This window comes from Scylla paramamosain, chromosome 44 (assembly GCF_035594125.1).
Source record: "Scylla paramamosain isolate STU-SP2022 chromosome 44, ASM3559412v1, whole genome shotgun sequence".
Lineage (NCBI taxonomy): Eukaryota > Metazoa > Arthropoda > Malacostraca > Decapoda > Portunidae > Scylla > Scylla paramamosain.
Window position 1 is genome coordinate 9,338,514 of NC_087194.1, and position 21,627 is coordinate 9,360,140.

The 21,627-nt window shown below is 41.5% G+C and overlaps 1 protein-coding gene across 2 annotated transcripts in view; it reads left to right on the top strand.

Annotated features, from left to right (window-relative positions):
- The first annotated feature begins 13,986 nt into the window (after positions 1-13,986).
- The window catches only part of LOC135094070 (uncharacterized), a 114,888-nt gene continuing 107,247 nt past the window's right edge, over positions 13,987-21,627 (top strand). For both annotated transcript variants that reach the window (XM_063993834.1, XM_063993833.1), the window contains exon 1: positions 13,987-14,046. The gene's annotated coding sequence lies outside the window, so the exon portion shown is untranslated. The remainder of the gene's footprint in view (positions 14,047-21,627) is intronic.

The window sequence follows — 21,627 nt, forward strand, 5'->3', positions numbered from 1 at the left end:
GACAGCTAGATATGCAACATTGCGGCGGTGAGAGAGAGGCTGAAGACAGTCAGTTAGAGCAGAGGAGTTGATGAGACGAAAAGCTTTTGATTCCATCCTATCTAGAAGAGCAGTATGAATGGAACCCCCCCAGACATGTGAAGCATACTCCATACACGGACGGATAATGCCCTTGTACAGAGTTAGCAGCTGGAGGGGTGAGAAAAACTGGCGGAGACGTCTCAGAACACCTAACTTCATAGAAGCTGTTTTAGCTAGAGATGAGATGTGAAGTTTCCAGTTCAGATTATAAGTAAAGGACAGACCGAGGATGTTCAGTGTAGGAGACGGGGAGAGTTGAGTGTCACTGAAGAAGAGGGATAGTTGTCTGGAAGGTTGTGTTGCGTTGATAGATGGAGGAATTGAGTTTTTGAGGCATTAAACAATACCAAGTTTGCTCTGCCTTAATCAGTAATTTTAGAAAGATCAGAAGTCAGGCGTTCTGTGGCTCCCTTCCGTGAAATGTTTAGTACCTGAAGGGTTAGACGTCTATGAAAAGACGTGGAAAAGTGCAGGGTGGTATCATCAGCGTAGAAGTGGATCGAACAAGAAGTTTGGTTTAGGTCATTCATGAATAATAAGAAGAGAATGGGTGACAGGACAGAACCCTGAGGAACACCACTGTTAATAGATTTACGAGAACATTGGCCGTCTACCACAACAACAATAGAAGAGTCAGAAAAGAAAGTTGAGATGAAGTTACAGAGAAAAGGATTAAAGCTGTAGGAGGGTAGTTTGGAAATCAAAGCTTTGTGGCAAACTCTATCAAAAGCTTTTGATATGTGTAATGCAACAGTAAAAGTTTCAGCAAAATCTATAAAAGAGTATTACCAAGACTCAGTAAGAAAAGCCAGAAGGGCCAGTAAGGAAAGTCAGCAAAGTAGCCTTGACGGAACCCATACTGGCGAGCAGATGTGAAGTTGTTGTGAAGTGATAGATGTTTAAGAATCTTCCTGTTGAGGATAGATTTAGAAAACTTTAGATACGAAGGAAGTTAAAGCAATAGGACGGTAGTTTGAGGGATTAGAACGGTCAACCTCCCAGCAAGAAGGAAAGGTAGATGTTGACAGACAGAGCTGAAACAGTTTGACTAGGCAAGGTGCAAGCACGGAGGCACAGTTTCGGAAAACAATAGGAGGGACCCCATCAGGTCCATAAGCCTTCCGAGGATTTAGGCCAGCGAGAGCATACAAAACATCATTACGAAGAATTTTAATAGGTAGCATGAAGTAGTCAGAGGATGGAGGAGAGGGAGGAACAAGCCCAGAATCGTCCAAGGTAGAGTTTTTAGCAAAGCTTTGAGGGAAGAGTTTAGTTTTGGAAATAGATGTGATAGCAGTGGTGGCATCTGGTTGAAAAGGGAAAGAAGAAGCAAAGTTATTAGAGATGTTTTTGGCTAGATGTTAGAAGTCATGAGGGGAGTTAGATCTTGAAAGATTTTCACACTTTCTGCTAATGAAGGAGTTTATGGCTAGTTGGAGAACAGACTTGGTATGGTTCCTTTAGCCACATCACGTAACACAACATAGCACTGTTTATGATCAGCCAAGGCTGCTGCTGTGTTCGTACGCTGTTATTATGGCTGTATTCGTTCGTTTTTGAGGTATGAATCCGTAAATTTTCCCTGGTATTTCAATCGGCGAAACTGATCTATAGTTGAGTGGATCATGGGAATTTATTTGTATTTAGATGAACTTAACCATATTTTTACTATTTGAGAAGTAACCTGCAGAGTAGCATGCGTTAAATATATCACTAAGTTTAGTTGGAGTAGTGTTGGTACAGTTAACTAGAAACTGCTTGGAGGTATGTGATTTACCTGGAGCCTTGTTTTTCAATCTATTTGTGTGTTGTTTCACATCTTCAGTGGTATTTTTTTTTCTGGTGTATATACTGTTGTGTGTTTTGATATGTCAGTTTCTATTTTGCGTCTTAGTATGTAAAAAAAGCTAAAATGTGTTCTTCATGTGCTCTATTGAGGTTATCAATCTCTTCAACTGTGATTTTAAAAATATCATTCCAAGTGTCTTTCATGATGTTACCTTTCTATTTATCTATATAGAATTTTATTCTCTTGTGAATGTAATAAATAATTTGCTCTTGGTATTGCTTTCCCCTTAGTTGGTTCATTTTGTTCCAGAATGTTTTAGCATCTGTAATGTATCTTGATATTTCATCAATTTTTCCCTTCCCAACACTCAACACTCGCCAACTTGCATTCCTCCCTTAGCCTCTGCTTAATATATCTGTTTAATCTTTCTTTGCCTCTGCTAGTTGGGGCGACCTGAGGAGGTATTTTGCTGATTTTCCTTGGAATGACTTGGAATGAGCGCATAACAGAGATGATAGTGTCTGCCATGGAGGCGTACATTCCTCACTCTTTTTCTCGTCCTAAACCTTCTAAACCTTGGTTTAACACAGCTTGTTCTCGTGCTATACATGATAGAGAGGTGGCCCACAAAAGGTACTTCAGCCTTCCATCACCGCAATCTCATGCACTTTATATTTCTGCCTGGAACCATGCCAAGTCTGTTCTCCAACTAGCCAAAAACTTCTTCATTAACAGAAAATGTCAAAACCTTTCAAGATCTAACTCTCCTCGTGATTTCTGGCATCTAGCCAAAAATATCTCCAATAACTTTGCTTCTTCTTCTTTCCCTTCTCTATTTCAACCAGATGGCACTACTATCATATCTATTTCTAAAGCTGAACTCTTTGCTCAAACCATTCCTAAAAACTCTACCTTGGACGATTCTGGGCTTTTCTTCCCTCTCCTCCACCCTCTGACTACTTCATGCCACGTATTAAAATTCTTCGCAATGACGTTTTCCATGCCCTCGCTGGCCTAAACCCTCGGAAGGCTTATGGACCTGATGGGGTTCCTCCTATTGTTTTCCGAATCTGTAGCCTCCGTGCTTGCACCTTGCCTAGTCAAACTGTTTCAGCTCTGTCTGTCAACATCTACCTTTCCTTCTTGCTGGAAGTTTGCCTACATTCAATCTGTTCCAAAAAAGGGTTACCGTTCTAATCCCTCAAACTACTGTCCTATTGCTTTAATTTCCTGCCTATCTAAAGTTTTTGAATCTATCCTCAACAGGAAGATTCTTAAACATCTATCACTTCACAACCTTCACTTTATGGATGGGGATAACAGATGGAAATAGGTAGGAGTGTTTCATACAGGGACTGCCACGTGTAAGCCTGGTCGCTTCTTGCAGCTTCCCTTATTTCTTATGTTTTTCTTATGTTCTTATGTTACTTTAAGTTCTGGTGGTAGGTGGGGTGAATCCATATCCTTCCAGTTGTTTCTTGACGTCAGCGTTGAAATTTTTATCTGCATGATTTTCGTTCAGTAGAATCAGAGCGTAGCCATCTAGAGCCTGGTGGACCTTAGTCCCTTAGTCCCTTGAATTTGTACGAAGGATCTGTACAAAGGATCTGATCTTGTACAAAGGATCTCTAGAAGCTTTATTTATTTTTTCCTCTCTTTCGTCAGAGCTCTACATTTAATTTTAATTCTTCCTATGTTTTACAACACAACAAACAAAAACATTAACAACAAAACAACTTCCTATTGGGGACCAAGGCCCGACTGGGCAACACAGCTAAGAAATGTAAGGCTTATGGAAGGAGCCTACCTATGGTCTGACAATTTTGAAAAGACGTTTAGGAGGTGTCCTTTCCAGGGATTCTCCGGCTTGCGGTGTGCCAGACATTGTACTTGGACAATGATCAGATTAAAGCCTGTGTCGCTGATATGCCCGCTCCCAACACACCACCTCTCTCTCTCTCTCTCTCTCTCTCTCTCTCTCTCTCTCTCTCTCTCTCTCTCTCTCTCTCTCTCTCTCTCTCTCTCTCTCTCTCTCTCTCTCTTTGCATATAAAATCTACATTTCATGCAAATTTATTTTTATCAGAGATATATACTTGCCTATAAATCATTAAAATTTGACAAAAATCTGCCTGTCAATTAGTCAAGATCCCCACCCCCATTGTCTCTCTCTCTCTCTCTCTCTCTCTCTCTCTCTCTCTCTCTCTCTCTCTCTCTCTCTCTCTCTCTCTCTCTCTCTCTCTCTCTCTCTCTCCATTGTGAATTTCGTTTAAATATGATACGTTTCCTTTTGGATATGATTTTTCCTTTAAACTATGATGTTATATTTTTTTATTTATTTATTTTTTTCCACACTACCATCAAAATAAAAGTCATGGCATGTTGGTGGCTTTCGCTGTTCGGACAACAGCTTTTGAGGGGTCAAGTAATGACCTCCTATTAGCGTGTTTTTCCCCCAAAAAAGTACTTATTTACTGAGTAAATAAGCTTTTTTTTCCCCTGCTGTGGAGATGATGAGAACGAGCGGGAGAGGTAGCTTCCACCCTGCGTGGTGGTGCGAGAAGTGACCATGGATTAACACGGTCATTCTGATCGTATAACCTCCCTCGGTCACCCATGGAGATGTGGCAACGCCTGGAAAAAACGTTGACAAGTATTGTGATGTTTGCAAAAAAAAAATGCAAGTATCATTAAGAAATACATTACACTAACGACTTTTTTTCTTTTAGAGCATCACAATATATATATATATATATATATATATATATATATATATATATATATATATATATATATATATATATATATATATATATATATATATATATATATATATATATATATATATATATATATAACCTCGGAAACGACAACGCCTAAACGCATGTTTCAAAATGGTCAGACCATGGACGAAGCAGTTTGGTGGCCCAGTCACTAGTAGTAGTCACCACTCTGTTTCGCTCCCCACCCCTGACAAAGTTTTTTGCCTGACCTGACTTGGTAGCTTAAGACCCTCTAAGGACCCCCTTTGGGCAAAGCCGCATGGTCCACCTTCAACACCAGACGGACTCTAAGGGCGAAAAGACAAAAATAATGGGAGGAAAAAACGCACCCGAGCGGAACTCAACCAAGTGGGAATCCCCCTCCAAGCGGAAGTCCCCCTTGCGCAGACCTTCCAGGGCAGGGGAGCTCAACACCAGTCCAGAGGCTCCGCTCTGAAGGACCGTAACCTGGCCAGGTAAAACAGTCGCGAAGGTACCAGCCGCTACTTGACGTGGCCGGTCGGACATAGTGGAGCAAGAAGCAGCGCAGAGTAGTTCTAGCAGCAGTCATACCGGCGAGCTGTTGTCTCAGTGGAGTTTCCGAGTCTGTTTAAGTCTGAATGGCTGGCGTCACAGTTTAAGTTTATTTAGGAAAGTGCGTATACAAGATATAACAAAGAAGAGGGGGAGTGGGGCTACAAAACAAGAAAAAAAGAAAATACAAGTAATATTAAAAGTGACTGGGCGGACCGGTGAGCTATTGTTTTCATGCACTACCGGTTATTGGGTTTTCATTTCGGCAATTGCCGTGTTTTACATTTTTATCCTATAAATTTACATCTTATGAGTATAATTTTGTGGCTGCATTTCTTACCATTATTTAGTTTTTATTTACATTATTATATATTTACATTGATTTTAACTTAATTCTTGATTTATTTTACATTTTATTTTTGCTGAGGCGGTGGATTTATTATTTTTTATTTACATTGTATTTAACATATCTTAAATTTAATTTACACGTTTTACACGTCTTCGTTTACATGTTTTTTTTTTTTTTTTATATATCGAGGCAGTCGACCACCTCTCAATAGTGAAGAGGCTCCTGGGGAACCAGGAATGCTGGCTCGCTCGTGCCTCCCTGTTCAGTCATTGTAGTTCTATGAACTGTTCCCGTCCCTCATCCTGGAGGCGTTACCAAACAGCCATGGCCATGGCTTCAAGCCTCTCTTTCAGGGAGGGGAGGGAGACTTGGTGGTGAAGATCTTCCCACATCATGTGCGAGCGGCAATCAATGTTGTACACAGTCCGAAACGCAACGTTTTGCACCTTCCGGAGTCTGCTTATGGCTAATCTACTTAGGTCGTGAGTGGATATCAGAGAGTATGTGAGTACCGGAATCACCAGGGTCTTCACAAGGTGGAGCTTGATTCTCTCGTCCAGGTCCCTGAATAGGAATAGAGTGGCCAAAGCGGATCAAGCCTGCACTACTCTTGCAGGAGAGGTACAAGGGTTCCGGTGGCGAGGGGGACGACAGTGAACTTGGTCGTCCTAATTCTCCACCTCTTTTCAAAGGTGTTGAACCTGGTGATCTCTATCTCAGTGCGAGTGTTGGGCATATTTGGAACACTACCTGCGGGATGTCGTCCGTGTACTGTACGTTTGTGCTGGCCTCTGAGCCCGTGCAGTCGCTCATATAGATCGTGTAGTGCGTTAGGGAGAGGACTCTACCGGTCTTGACGGGGAAGGGCGAGCCATTGTAAATACCCACATTAATTCTTGCTGTTTTGCCCTCCAGGAAATCGCAAACTAATCTGCCTACTGAGTCCGGAAGACCCAGCTGTAACACCTTGTACTTAATTCCAAGGTACCACATTTTGTCGAATACTTTGCTGACATCCTGAAGAACAAGATAACACCTGAATCTAGACGCCTGATGGGGTGCTAGCGTTTCTGTAACTATTGCAATGGCGGGAGTAATTATGACTCCTGTAGGGTCTAGGTTGATGTTATGCCGCAACTCCCTATGTGACGTGAAAACCCTACTTGAGAAATTGTTACAAGGGAAGTCTGCCTCAGCGTGGCGCCCGCTAGTAACAAAGGAACAAACCTGTTCATGAGGTTCAGGATTGGTCCCACCAACAATGAAAACTGGGGTCTGTCCTCGAAGTAGTTGTAAGAAGTCGGGGTAAGAGATGGAAGTTTGTTTGGAGGGAAAGGTAACTTGTGGCTATCGTAAGGCCGTCTGGAGACTATTACTACAGCAAGAGTCTCTGATAAGAAATCATCCTTTATCTTATGCCTTATATTTTTCCTAAAGCGATAGCTACGCCATCCATTTCTTGGAGATATTTTGTTGATAAATTCTAAAACCAAGGATCTTAAGTCTTGCATCGTCTTTTAGACCATGACATAATTATAATTATGAGGTCTGGGTCAAATTGTCTATGTGTGTTGTGTAAGTCAGATTTACGTGTGTCCCAGGTCAGTACGTTGCGTTGGATTACCCGGAGATGCCGCATCATTTCCTGGGATGGCGGGCTCTTCTTTGCCGTCGTTCATGTAGAAGGTGGGCTGGGAGGGAGCCATTGCAGATGATGGCCACTTGCAGGTCCAGCAATTTGCTGAGGTCATCCAATGGGCCCTGGTGTTTTTTAATCCACCATATGACCCAACAGTGTCCACTTCTCCAGCGTCGTGACCCATCTTACAGCGTCCTTCGTTGATGCCTTTGTGGAGTTTGTGGCCAGTAAGGGTAGCTGGCAATGTGTCCTTGGATTTCATGATGGAGACCCGGATCTTCACATTGTCCTGCTGGTCTGCCATGTGGTCTTCCTCTTCCCTCTCCACATCCACGTCCTCCTCTACCTTCGACGAATTGTACTCCTCCTCCCTAACTGGGACATTGCTATTGACATTCCATGCCATGCCATTCTCACTGCTATGATGAGAATGGCATGGCATGGCTTAGAGCTATGTGCTCTGTGCCATGATGCTTTTTATGATCGTGGCAGAAGGGGATTTGGAGGTAGTTTTATGTCCGGAAGGCCATTTATCTCCAAGCCTTCCGATAGTTTTTTTTTTTTGAAATGTCCAGGGATGGCTGCCTCCACCATGTGCGCGTGGAATACACACATGATGCCCTTGAAGTTCAGGCTCTGGAGTTCGGTATTCATAGGGGGAGTGGGAGAGGCGGCATGGGCATAGGTGACAGGCCTGTTCTTTTCTTGTTTAATTTTCTCCTACTTTTCCCTCGAAATCTTCTTTCTCACAGGGCACCGCATGGCACGGACACTGTGGTTGAAGCCGCAGAGAAGACAGGTCTTCTCTGTTGCCCTGCACTCGCGGAAAGTGTGCTCCTCGCTACTACACTCAGAGCACATTTTATACATGGGCATTGTCTTGTTTCGTGATCCTTGCAAGGTGAGTAAATTTCCTCTTCGATCTGCGAGGATGCCACCAACATGTAGAACATCAAAAGGCCATCTTCTCTGGCCTTCCTAGCTATGTCACTGGTAGTAAAAGTAAGTTTCAATGTTTTTGGTTTTGATAACTTGTACACCTCCACTTTCGCCTAAGGTTGTCTTTCCTCAATGTCCTTTTTAATTGCATCTGGGGGTTGTCATAAGCTAGCTCGTTCAGCCTCATACACACCAGTGTGCGCTTAGAGCGGAGTTGTGGCGGTATTACTGCTGTGAAGCCTTTCTCCACCAATTTCTTAAGCTTTGTCTCAAAGATTCTGTCAACATCCTTGTCCGTGGCTGTGAGGACAATGACAGCATCCCAGGAGGGAATGGGTCTCGTAGCTTTGACAGCTGGGCTGAGGATGTCAAGCAGTTGGCGCTTGCTTCCCAGCTCCTTGGGCTTCGGGTACTTTATTTTAACCCGCCTCATTGTTGCGGAGTCGAGCGCCGCAGGGTCCAAAATCCCCAATGTGATGTCACTAGACTGTAGGACTGCTGTAGGACCAGCAGAGAGGCACAGGTGCCCAAACAAGCACTGAGAGGCACTGAACACAGAAAGTGAAAGGGAAAAGGGTCACTGTCACTGAGGGCCATTGTAACTGACGGACACTGACATTGTGGGTAACTGCAGCACTGGAGATTCACTATCACTGAGGTCACTGTCACTGTGGCACTGAGCACTGAAAGTGGATGGGATAAAGAACACAGTCATTAAGGTTCACTTTAACTGATGGATACTGTCACTGTGGGTAACTGCATCATTAGAGGTACACTGTCACTGATGGTCACTGTCAGTGAGAGACGCTCACTATGGGTAGCTGTAGCACTGGAGGTACGCTGGGACTCTACAGCACAGCAGTGGAGGAGGAGGGGAAGGTCCGTGGATTTTTTTTTCTTTTTAAGGGGGATGAAGAGACATAGAAAGCTAGCTAAAGAGAAAGTGGGTGGGAAGAGAAGGGGTGAAAGAAAGTAAGAAGAGAGATAGCTTGTGGGCTAGCCACATTGCTCATTTTATTTTATTTATTTTTTGTTATTTAGTTATTTATTTATTATTTATTATAAAAGCAAACACTCAGCACACTCAGATTTACTGTGGAGTCACTGTGTGGCCTAGTATTTATTTAGCGGCACGTGGGATCACCCTGGATAGCAAGCGTCGCTGACTGGTTAACTGCGTGCTGCTGCTGAACTCGTTATGCGGCGACTGTGATTGGGTGTTTCTTTTCATTCTTGGTGGTCAGCTTATGCGTTGAGTTCAGGGCTGAATTTTCTTTGATATACAAGGTTTCTAGGCGCCTTGCATCAGTAAACATGTCCACAATTTTGGTATTCTCTGCTAGGCATTATCGTGTGATCTTGATGCCGTGTTGTTGTTGTAAGTGTTTCCTTGTGGATGTTAGGTGACAGGGTGAATCGTTGAGCTTCGTTGTCGTCATGCCGATGTAGGATGAAGAGAGGGCTTCACAGTTTTCTCGGTTGCAAGTGAACTTATATACGACATGGGACTTCTGAGTTGTCTCTCTTTCCATGTGGGGAAGGTTTCTGAATAGGAAGTGGCTGGTCTTCTTATTTTTGTAGTATATTTGGAAGTTAATTTTTCTTTCCAGTTCATTGGACTTCATGTTTCTTTTCACTATTTGTGTGGTGCTCCTCCCTTATTTGTAGGCAGTAAATGTTGATATTGGGTTTTCTTGTATCTTAGGAGGAGCTGGAGCTATGCCACTATCAGTATCAGTGATTCTCTGGCTCACTAAGATCATTGATAAAGCTTGATAAATCTAGAGATGAAATGTGAAGTTTCAGGTTTAGATTATAAATAAAGGACATACAGAGAATATTCAGATAAGAAGAGAGGGAAAGTTAAGTGTCACTGAAGAAGAAGGTAGTGTCCAGTTAATAAATGGAGGAATCGAGTTTTTGAGGCATTAGACAATACTAAGTTTACTCTACCCCAACCAGAAATTTTAGAGAGATCAGAAATTAGTCGTTATGTGGCTTCTCTGCGTGAGGTATTTACTTTCTGAAGGATTTAACGTTTATGAAAAGATGTGGAGAAGTGCAAGATGGTATCATTGGCTTAAGAGTGGATAGGACAAGAAGGTTTAGAAGATCATTCATGAATAACAGGAAGAGAATGGATGACAGGACAGAATCCTAAGGAACACTACCCTTAATAGACTTAGGAGAACAATAAGATGAAGTTACAAAGAGGATAGAAGCCGTAAGAGAGTTGTTTGGAAACAAATGTTTTTGTGTCCGACGCTCTCATATTCTTTTAATATGTTTAAGACAACACCGAAAGATTAACTAAAATCACTAAGAGAGAATGACCAAGAATCACTAAGAAAAGCGAGATCACCAGTAGAACGACCTTGACATAACTTAAACTGGCAATCAGATATGTTTGTGAACTGATAGATGTTTAAGAATAATTATGTTGATGGTGTATTACAAAAAAAAAAAAAAAAAACTAAATGGCAGGAAATTTAAGCAATAGTACGGTACTTTGAAGGGCACAGGCTGAATTTAACAAACTTCCAGCAAGAAGGAGAGGTAGATGTTGATAGAATTGGAAGAGTCTGAATAGGCAAGATAGAAGTACAAATGGACAGTCCTGGAGAACAATAGGAGGGATCCCATCAGGTCCATGAGCCTTCTAAGAGTTAAAGCCATGGAGAACATCAATGTGTAGCTTAACACCATGAAGTAGTTGGACGGTAAAGGAGAGACATAAACAACCGTTAAATCATCTAAGATGGTATTTTCAGCAATATATGTATATATATATATATATATATATATATATATATATATATATATATATATATATATATATATATATATATATATATATATATATATATATATATATATATATATATATATATATATATATATATATATATATATATATATATATATATATATATATATATATATATATATATATATATATATATATATATATATATGTCACAGTTGGGTTTAATGATAAGTTCATAGCACTCCCTGATCTAGTGCTTTAGACGTCACTGGGGGTGATTATCGTATCGGCAGGTGCCTACTGCCTTCTCCTCCACCTATATATATATATATATATATATATATATATATATATATATATATATATATATATATATATATATATATATATATATATATATATATATATATATATATATATATATATATATATATATATATATATATATATATATATATATATATATATATATATATATATATATATATATATATATATATATATATATATATATATATATATATATATATATATATATATATATATATATATATATAGGTGGAGGAGAAGGCAGTAGGCACCTGCCGATACGATAATCACCCCCAGTGACGTCTAAAGCACTAGATCAGGGAGTGCTATGAACTTATCATTAAACCCAACTGTGACCTCACTGAACGTTTCCCTTTGTGTCTCACAACACAAGGGGGCAGTCACAGGCTGCCCTCTAAAGACAACTCTCTTCCTCCACTTAAAACTACAAGCACCTAATGACGCACACACATCCTTCACTCAAAACTGCAAAATTATCATGGCGACTCCTACACCATCCTCGGAGTCCCCATCTGGGGAGGGGACCACAAATGTCCCCAGGTCCGACTGCCTTTCTGACGACGACCCTAAGTGTCTTGACATTCTCCTCAACTTTTTCTTCATTAACTTCTGCAACATTCGCGGTCTAAGATCTAATTTTCAATCTGTAGAACACCACCTCTCCTCTTCTAAACCTCATCTTCTTTTCTTCACTGAAACTCAGGTGTCTGAGTCAACTGACAGTAGCCCCTTTTCCGTTCCCTCCTACTTTCTGTATCCTCATTTTCAATCCAAAGATGGATGATGCGTTTATGTGTGCAACGACTTAACCTGCTCTCGTGCCCACGCTCTTGAATCTTCCTAGTTTTCCACTATCTGGCTACGACTACAGAGTTATTCTCACACTAAATTTATCTGTGTTGTATACCTCTCACCTAACTCTTCTGACTTTAAGAAATTCTTTGAATGCTTAACTCCGAAAGTGGAGCACATTCTGTCTCTCTTCCCTTTTGCGGAGATCTTCATTCTTGGACACTTGAATGTTCACCACCAGCTTTGGCTTTCCTCTTAATTTGTTGACCATCCTGGTGAACTAGCCTTCAACTTTGCTATCCTCCACGACCTAGAGCAATTGGTGCAACACCTACTCTTATTCCTGACTGTCTTGGAGATATGCCCAACACTCTTGACCTTTTCCTGACCTTTAATCCTTCTGCTTATGCTGTCATCCTCTTCTTCGTTGGGCTCCTTCGATCACAATCTTATATTGGTATCATATCCTATCATATCCTATCGCTCCAATCCCTCCTCAGGATCCCCCTAAGCGAAGGTGCCTGTGGCATTTTGCCTCTGCTATTTGGGGGTACCTGAGGTAGTCAAAAATTGAAGAATAAGTGTCTTGAAACCTTCCACTTGAAGGAATTCAAGTCATAGGAAGTTGGAAATAGAGAAGCAGACAGGGAGTTCCAGAGTTTACCTGAGAAAGGAATGAATGACTGAGGATACTGGTTAACTCTTCCATTAGAGAGGTGGACAGAATAGGGGTGAGAGAAAGTCTTGTAAAGCGAGGCCGTGGGAGGAGGGGAGGCATGCAGTTAGCAAGATCAGAAGGGCAGTTAGCATGAAAATAGCGGTAGAAGACAATTCGAGATGCAACATTGCGGCGATGAGAGAGAGAGAGGCTGAAGACGGTCAGTTAGAGTTGATGAGACGAAAAGCTTTTGATTCCACCCTGTCTAGAAGAGCGATATATGAGTGGAACAACCTCCAGATATGTGAAGTATACTCCATACATGGAGATAAGGCCCTTGTGCAGAGTTAGTACCTGGGGGGGGTTGTGAGAAAAACTGGCGGAGACATCTCAAAACACTTCATAGAATCACTTCAAAACTTCATGGAAGCTGTTTTTAGCTAGACGTGAGATGTGAAGTTTCCAGTTCAGATTATAAGTAAAGGACAGACCGAGGATGCTCTGTGTAGAAGAGGGGGACAGTTGAAGAAGAGGGGATAGTTGTCTGGAAAGTTGTGTCGAGTTGATAGATGGAGGAATTGAGTTTTTGAGGCATTGAACAATACCAAGTTTACTTTGTCCCAATCAGAAATTTTAGAAGGATCAGAAGTCAGGCGTTCTGTGTCTTCCCTGCTTGAAATGTTTACTTCCTGAAGGGAAGGGTAGGAGCACAGCAAGTGACTGTATGTCTGTCCAGATTCTAAGGTAAACACTGCGTGTATATATATATATATATATATATATATATATATATATATATATATATATATATATATATATATATATATATATATATATATATATATATATATATATATATATATATATATAATAGCCATTCATGCGGCGGCCCCTGTAAACAATGCATGTAAAACGCTAAAAATCTGAATGATGTCAACTGTTACTCCAGAATCTCAGGAAAATAGCAAAATTCTGACGTGATCCAAATAATATACATATACCGCGCATGGCGGAACACTAGCTTTAAGAGGGAGATGAAAACTTGTAAATTATGACATAAAATAATTTCTTGTTGCGTACACGAGAGAGAGAGAGAGAGAGAGAGAGAGAGAGAGAGAGAGAGAGGAGAGAGAGAGAGAGAGAGAGAGAGAGAGAGAGAGAGAGAGAGAGAGAGAGAGAGAGAGAGAGAGAGAGAGAGAGAGAGAAAGATTTCAGGCAACGCACCATGAATCAACCTTCACTGACTGCTTACGTATGCCCATGTGCATCGAACACCTGTGTCGCCATGCACATGTGTGCTATTCACCTTACCTCAACATGCACCTCATAACAACTTCCATAAGGTAAATCGTACTCAGTACAGTCGTCCTGTTGCCAGTTCTTATTCGCACTCGAAGCGCGTGGAAGGTAAGAATACCATTCTTGACTGTCGCCGGCATCAGTGATGCCTACAGTTGGCTGCATCGATACACAGCACACAGCTAGATCTATATTCACTACATCCGTCATGCAAGTTTCTGTCGTATACTATTTAGCACCCCGCACGCCGACAAATTTGCTAAACCTGCCGAGACTATCGAGTTCTTCAGTACAAAACTCATCGGATCCCACTGTATGCATATATATATATATATATATATATATATATATATATATATATATATATATATATATATATATATATATATATATATATATATATATATATATATATATACTCGTATATATATATATATATATATATATATATATATATATATATATATATATATATATATATATATATATATATATATATATATATATATATATATATATATATATATATATATATATATATATATATATATGTGTGTGAGTGTGAGTGTGTGTGTGTTAGTTTTTCCCTTCATATATCACTAATACATTATAGACTGAAATATATTCACGAACGCACCCTACATTATGCACATCATCATAGTTCTTTAATTGTCGTGAAGTTTATGTTTAATGTTGCCGGATAGTTCCACTGCATTCCTTCTTGGGCTGCAAAATCCAGTGCAGGGAAAGTTCTTGTCATCTTCTTATGGCGTTACTGTTTGGAATCTGTTACTTATTGTGTACATATCTATTGCAGTACGAGCAAGTATACTGCTTTATAACGCGGTAATGTAATTTAAGAAATCTGTGGTGTCGAACGTTTAGATTTGTAGTCGTATCAGTGGCAAATAAACAGATTTCTGTTGTAAATATGTTTGATGAGCTTCATTCCAAATAGCTGAAAAAAAAAATAACAATGGTAATAAGGATAAATGTGCAGAGACATATATATATATATATATATATATATATATATATATATATATATATATATATATATATATATATATATATATATATATATATATATATATATATATATATATATATATATATATATATATATATATATATATATATATATATATATATATATATATATATATATATATATATATATATATATATATATATATATATATATATATATATATATATATATATATATATATATATATATATATATATATATATATATATATATATATATATACATATATATATATGATTTTATTTATTTATTTTTTTTCAAAGAGTAGCACTGACCAAAGGTAACAAAAATATAAGCGTGTAAAATGAGTCTTAGTCATCCAGTTTTACGAAATTTGATGAAACTTTTGTTGTTGCCTTAGACAGTCAAAGGCATTTCATAGTTTTTTTTTTTTTTTTTATGTAAGAGGGACACTGGACAAGGGCAAAAAAAAAAAAAAATAAAAAAAATAAAAAATAGCCCACTGAGACGCCAGTCCCGTAAAAGGCTCCAAAGCGGTAGTCTTGAAACCTCCCTCTTGAAGGAATTCAAGTCGTATGAGGGTGGACGTACAGAAGCTGGCAGGGAGTTCCGGAGTTTACCAGAGAAAGGGATGAATGACTAAGAATACTGGTTAACACTTCCATTAGAGAAATGGACAGAATAGGGGTGAGATAAAGAAGAAAGTCTTGTGCAGCGAGGCCGCGGGAGGAGGGGAGGCATGCAGTCAAAAACATATGAAATAAGGGAAGCTGCAAGAAGCGACCAGGCTTACACGTGGCAGTCCCTGTATGAAATATACCTACCTATTTCCACCTATCATTCCCATCCATAAATCCATCTAATCTTGTCTTACAGCTCCCTAATGTCTTAGCACTAACAATATGATTACTGAGTCCGTTCCACTCATCTACCACTCTATTTGAGAACCAATTTCTTTCTATCTCTTTCTTAAGCCTAAATTTTTCAAGCTTGAACCCGTTATTTCTTGTTCTATCCTGCTTACTGATCCTAAGAATTTTGCTTACATCCCCCTTGTTATAACCCATATACCAGTTAAAGACTTCTATCAGGTCCATCCTTAACCTACGTCTATCTAAAGAGTGTAAATTTATCAGCAATCTCGCTTCGTAAGGAATACTCCTTATCTCCTGTATCATTTTATTCATTTTCCTTTCAAATGATTCTAATAGACCTATATCTTTCCTGTGGGAAAAATAAAATGTGGGAACCAGAACTGCACAGCATAGTCAAGATGATGTCTGACCAGCGCCAAGTATAACTTTAATATTACTTTGGACCTTTTACTTTTAACACTCCTAAAAATTAATCCTAATACTCTATTTGCCCTGTTTATGGCTTCTATGCATTGTTTTCCTTGACTGAGTTCAGAGCTAATTATAACTCCTAAATCTTTATCGTACCCTCTACCTACCAGAGTTGCATTGTTTATTGTCTACCTACTGTGTAGGTTTCCTCTATCTACGCTAAGTACTTTGCATTTTTTTTATATTAAACTGCATTTGCCATCTCTCCATCCATTCATTCATCCCATCTTAATCTGCCTCCAAGGCGACGGCATCTGATTCTGACTTAATTGATCTACCTCTCTTTGTGTCATCCGCAAATTTACTAACATCACTACTAATTCCACTATCCAAATCACTGATATATATTAAAAACAGCAATGTCCCTAATACTGATCCCTGTGGCACCCCACTAATTACATGACCCCACTCGGATTTAGAGCCGTTAATGGAAGAGGCAACGCGTCTTTCTCTAGGAGTAATGAAAATTAACATAACTTGTAGTGTTCTCTATGCCAAGGACACGCAGGCAAACACAGACCACAGTCTTGGGTTTATTGTTGGCGTACAGCAACACCTGGACAAGCGGCCGCGGGTGTGCGAGACGAAAGTCGAGGCAAGACTAACTGCTGCCTCGTGGGTTCCCCCAGCTCCCAGGTGCTTGGCCTGACCTGACTTGAGTCTGGTCGGTCCCACACATGGGAAGCTTAGCATGTCGGGAATCCACGAGGATTAGCGTAGAGTGACTAGCCGGCTGGCCAGTCACTACATTACCCCCCTCCCCCACGAAACGAGAAACAAAGGGAGAAGCGATCCCCGGGGCCGAGCGAGGCTGCGAGGGCGGTCCGGAAGAAGCGGCGAGGGCGGTCCGGTGCAGGCGACGAGAGCGGTCCGGAGCAGGCAGAAAGGGCACTCCAGAGCAGGCGACGTGGGCTGTCCGGAGCAGGCGACGAGGGCGGTCCGGAGCAGGCGGCGAGGGCGGTCCGGTAAAGGCGACGAGGGCGGTCCGGACAGGCGGCAAGGGCGGTCCGGAACAGGCGACGAGGGCGGTCCGGAGCAGGCGGCGAGGGCGGTACGGAGCAGGCGACGAGTGCGGTCCTGAGCAGGCGGCGAGGGTGGTCCGGAGCAGGCGGCGAAGGCGGTCCGGAACGGGCGGCGAGGGCGGCCCGGAGCAGGAGGTGGTGCATCAGCGGGCAGCGGCGGGCCGGCGCAGGAGGTGGCACATCTGCGGGCGGCGGCGGGCCGGGGCAGGAGGTGGTGCACGAGCGGGCAACGGCGGGAGGTGGTGTCCGAGCGGGCGTCGGGCGGGGCGGGAGGTGGTGCCCGAGCGGACAGCTGCGGCCCGTGGCAGGAGGATGGTGCCCGAGCGTGCGGCGTCGGACGGAGTGGGTCGAGTGGGCTGCGGGGACGGGCGGCGAGGTGGCGCACCAGCGGGCGTCGGCGGGCGTGAGGTGGTGATCCAGCGGCCGGGAGGCCGCTGGGAGGCACGAGAGGGCGGCGTCGGGTGTGAGGTGGTGCACCAGCGGGCGACGGCGGGGCAGGTGGTGCCCGAGCGGGCGGCGTCGGGCGGGACGGGGAACACCACACCACAGATGCGAGGGGGAGTCCGGGTTGCGACACCGAAGCCTCTGTAGAGCCGTGGGGCGCCTTCTTGTGTCGCCGCTAGTGCTGCGTAGTCCACGGGAGGGTGGCGTGTGTCCGTTGCCACGCTGCGCGGTAGGTCGCCATCACCGGAGCGCGTATCACCACACCATCCCAAGCCGCTTCGAGGTGAGGAAAACATATGGCCACGTTAGGCGTGAAGGCAGGAACGTCCCACATGTCCCACATGTGGTTGCCATCGCGTGTCACGGCGTCACTCCAGGGTCACCAACTGTAGTGTTCTCCACGCCAAAGACACAGAGGCAAATACAGACCACAGTCTTGGGTTTATTGTTGGTGTACAGCAAATACCCAGGCGAGCGGCCGCAGGTGTGCGAGACGAGACTAACTGCTGCCTCGTGGATTCCCCCAGTTCCCAGGTGCTTGGCTTGACCTGACTTTGGATCTGGCCAGTCACACACCTGGGAAGTTTAGTATGTTGGGAATCCACGAGGCTTAGCGTGGAGTGACTAGCCGGCTGGTCAGTCACTATAAACTCTAAGAAGAGTTAAAGTTTATCTTTACTCATCTGACCATTTTGCACCTAATTTCCAGACTTCAAAAACTCTACAGCATCATGAACGTACTCGGCAGCACGAACCTGACCGAGCATGTGACCTACATCACCAAGCTGTGTTGTACGAGAGTTAGCATAACGGAAAGCCCACTAAAAAGGAATCATGAATCTTTGTCGTTCCAAAGGTGTGCGAAAAATTACTGGAGAATTTAGCATAATCATTTTGAAGTGAGGAACTGTTAAAGGAGCTTCCCGACATCATCACAGAAGCAAGAGAAATAGGCAGCAGTTGAGAACGAACAAGACATCTAGTCTGCACCGGATGTTACTGATGGTCATTAGATCCTCACATTGCTGTATAAATTAAAATGCAATGTACTTTGGGTCATCACCCCCAAAATCTTTTGATGGAAGGATAGTGATGAAGGAATTTAATAGTGGAGGCAGAGTAGTAGCCATAGTGGCAGCAGGAAGAGCAATAGAAACAGGAAGATTAGAAGAATGAGAGGTAGCATTAGTAGCCATAGTAGAATTAAATAATGCATGTGGAAATCTTGAAGGATTGAAGGATTAGTGTTTCCGCTTCCCCAAAAACATTCACCAAAAAATAATAATGAAAAATTTACCAAAGCAAGCAAGCGAAAAGTCTGAGTGCACAAAATATTACAAAAACTTAAGCAAATACTGTGGTGCTGTTCAAAAAAATAAACTTGTAGATATGCAAATGTCCAAAATCAAAATAACACTAGTACAAGTAATAGTAAAATGTAAAGAATACTTGTAATGGCTACAATAGGTTAGGCTAACACAGCCACAAATAAAAAAAAATAAATAAATAAAAAATAAATAAACAAATAAACAAATAAATAAAGAATAATGAAAACTCATGAGACAACGCAGCCGGACAGGTGTAGGCTAGGGGTTTGCTGAAGTAGTGGCGTGCATTGAAGGCTTGTGAGAGCAAAGATGTGCAGCAGCAGTCAGCAAGGTAGGCACGGGCGGCTCAGTGTTATGGGCATTGCCGACAGGGGCCGTGTGGGACACAGTTCAACTAATAACTGAAAACACACACCAGCACACACACACACTGCCTGACAGCCCAAACACTCGGTACTGCAAGATAGTGAAGCATAAAGAAAAATGCACAAAAGGAATATATATATATATATATATATATATATATATATATATATATATATATATATATATATATATATATATATATATATATATATATATATATATATATATATATATATATATATATATATATATATATATATATATATATATATATATATATATATATATATATATATATATATATATATATATATATATATATATATATATATATATATATATATATATATATATATATATATATATATGGCAAAATTTGAGAGAAAATTTTGGAGGCAAGAAAAATTGTGATATGTATAAAACACTAAACACAGTCACCAGAATCTCATGCACTTTATATTTCTGCCCGGAACCATGCCAAGTCTGTTCTCCAACTAGCCAAAAACTCCTTCATTAACAGAAAATGTCAAAACCTTTCAAGATCTAACTCCCCTCATGACTTCTGGCATCTAGCCAAAAATATCTCCAATAACTTTGCTTCTTCTTCTTTCCCTCCTCTACTCCAACCAGATGGCACCACTGCTATCACATCTATTTCTAAAGCTGACCTCTTTGCTCAAACCTTTGCTAAAAACTCTACCTTGGACGATTCTGGGCTTGTTCCTCCCTCTCCTCCACCCTCTGACTACTTCATGCCACCTATTAAAATTCTTCGCAATGAAGTTTTCCATGCCCTCGCTGGCCTAAACCCTCGGAAGGCTTATGGACCTGATGGGGTCCCTCCTATTGTTCTCCGAAACTGTGCCTCCGTGCTTGCACCTTGCCTAGTCAAACTCTTTCAGCTCTGTCTGTCAACATCTACCTTTCCTTCTTGCTGGAAGTTTGCCTACATTCAACCTGTTCCTAAAAAGGGTGACCGTTCTAATCCCTCAAACTACCGTCCTATTGCTTTAATTTCCTGCCTATCTAAAGTTTTTGAATCTATCCTCAACAGGAAGATTCTTAAACATCTATCACTTCACAACCTTCTATCTGATCGCCAGTATGGGTTCCGTCAAGGCCGCTGTACTGGTGATCTTCTGGCTTTCCTTACTGAGTTTTGGTCATCCTCTTTTAGAGATTTTGGTAAAACTTTTGCTGTTGCCTTGGACATATCAAAAGCTTTTGATAGAGTCTGGCACAAAACTTTGATTTCCAAACTACCCTCCTACGGTTTCTATCCTTATTTCTGTAACTTCATCTCAAGTTTCCTTTCTGACCGTTCTATTGCTGCTGTGGTAGATGGTCACTGTTCTTCTCCTAAATCTATAACAATGGTGTTCCTCAGGGTTCTGTCCTGTCACCCACTCTCTTCTTATTATTCATTAATGATCTTCTAAACCAAACTTCTTGTCCTATCCACTCCTACGCTGATGATACCACCCTGCACTTTTCCACGTCTTTTCATAGACGTCCAAACCCTTCAGGAGGTAAGCATATCACGCAGGGAAGCCACAGAACGCCTGACTTCTGATCTTTCTAAAATTTCTGATTGGGGCAGAGCAAACTTGGTATTGTTCAATGCCTCAAAAACTCAATTCCTCCATCTATCAACTTGACACAACCTTCCAGACAGCTATCCCCTCTTCTTCAATGACACTCAACTGCCCCCCTCTTCTACACTGAACATCCTCGGTCTGTCCTTTACTTATAATCTGAACTGGAAACTTCACATCTCATCTCTAGCTAAAACAGCTTCTATGAAGTTAGGTGTTTTTCTCACCCCCCCCAACTGCTAACTCCGTACAAGGGCCTTATCCGTCCATGTATGGAGTATGCTTCACATGTCTGGGGGGGGGGGGTTCCACTCATACTGCTCTTCTAGACAGGGTGGAATCAAAAACTTTTCGTCTCATCAACTCCTCTCCTCTAACTGACTGTCTTCAGCCTCTCTCTCACCGCCGCAATGTTGCATATCTAGCTGTCTTCTACCGCTATTTTCATGCTAACTGCTCTTCTGATCTTGCTAACTGCATGCCTCCCCTCCTTCCGCGGCCTCGCTGCACAAGACTTTCTTCTTTCTCTCACCCCTATTCTGTCCACCTCTCTAACGCAAAAGTTAACCAGTATTC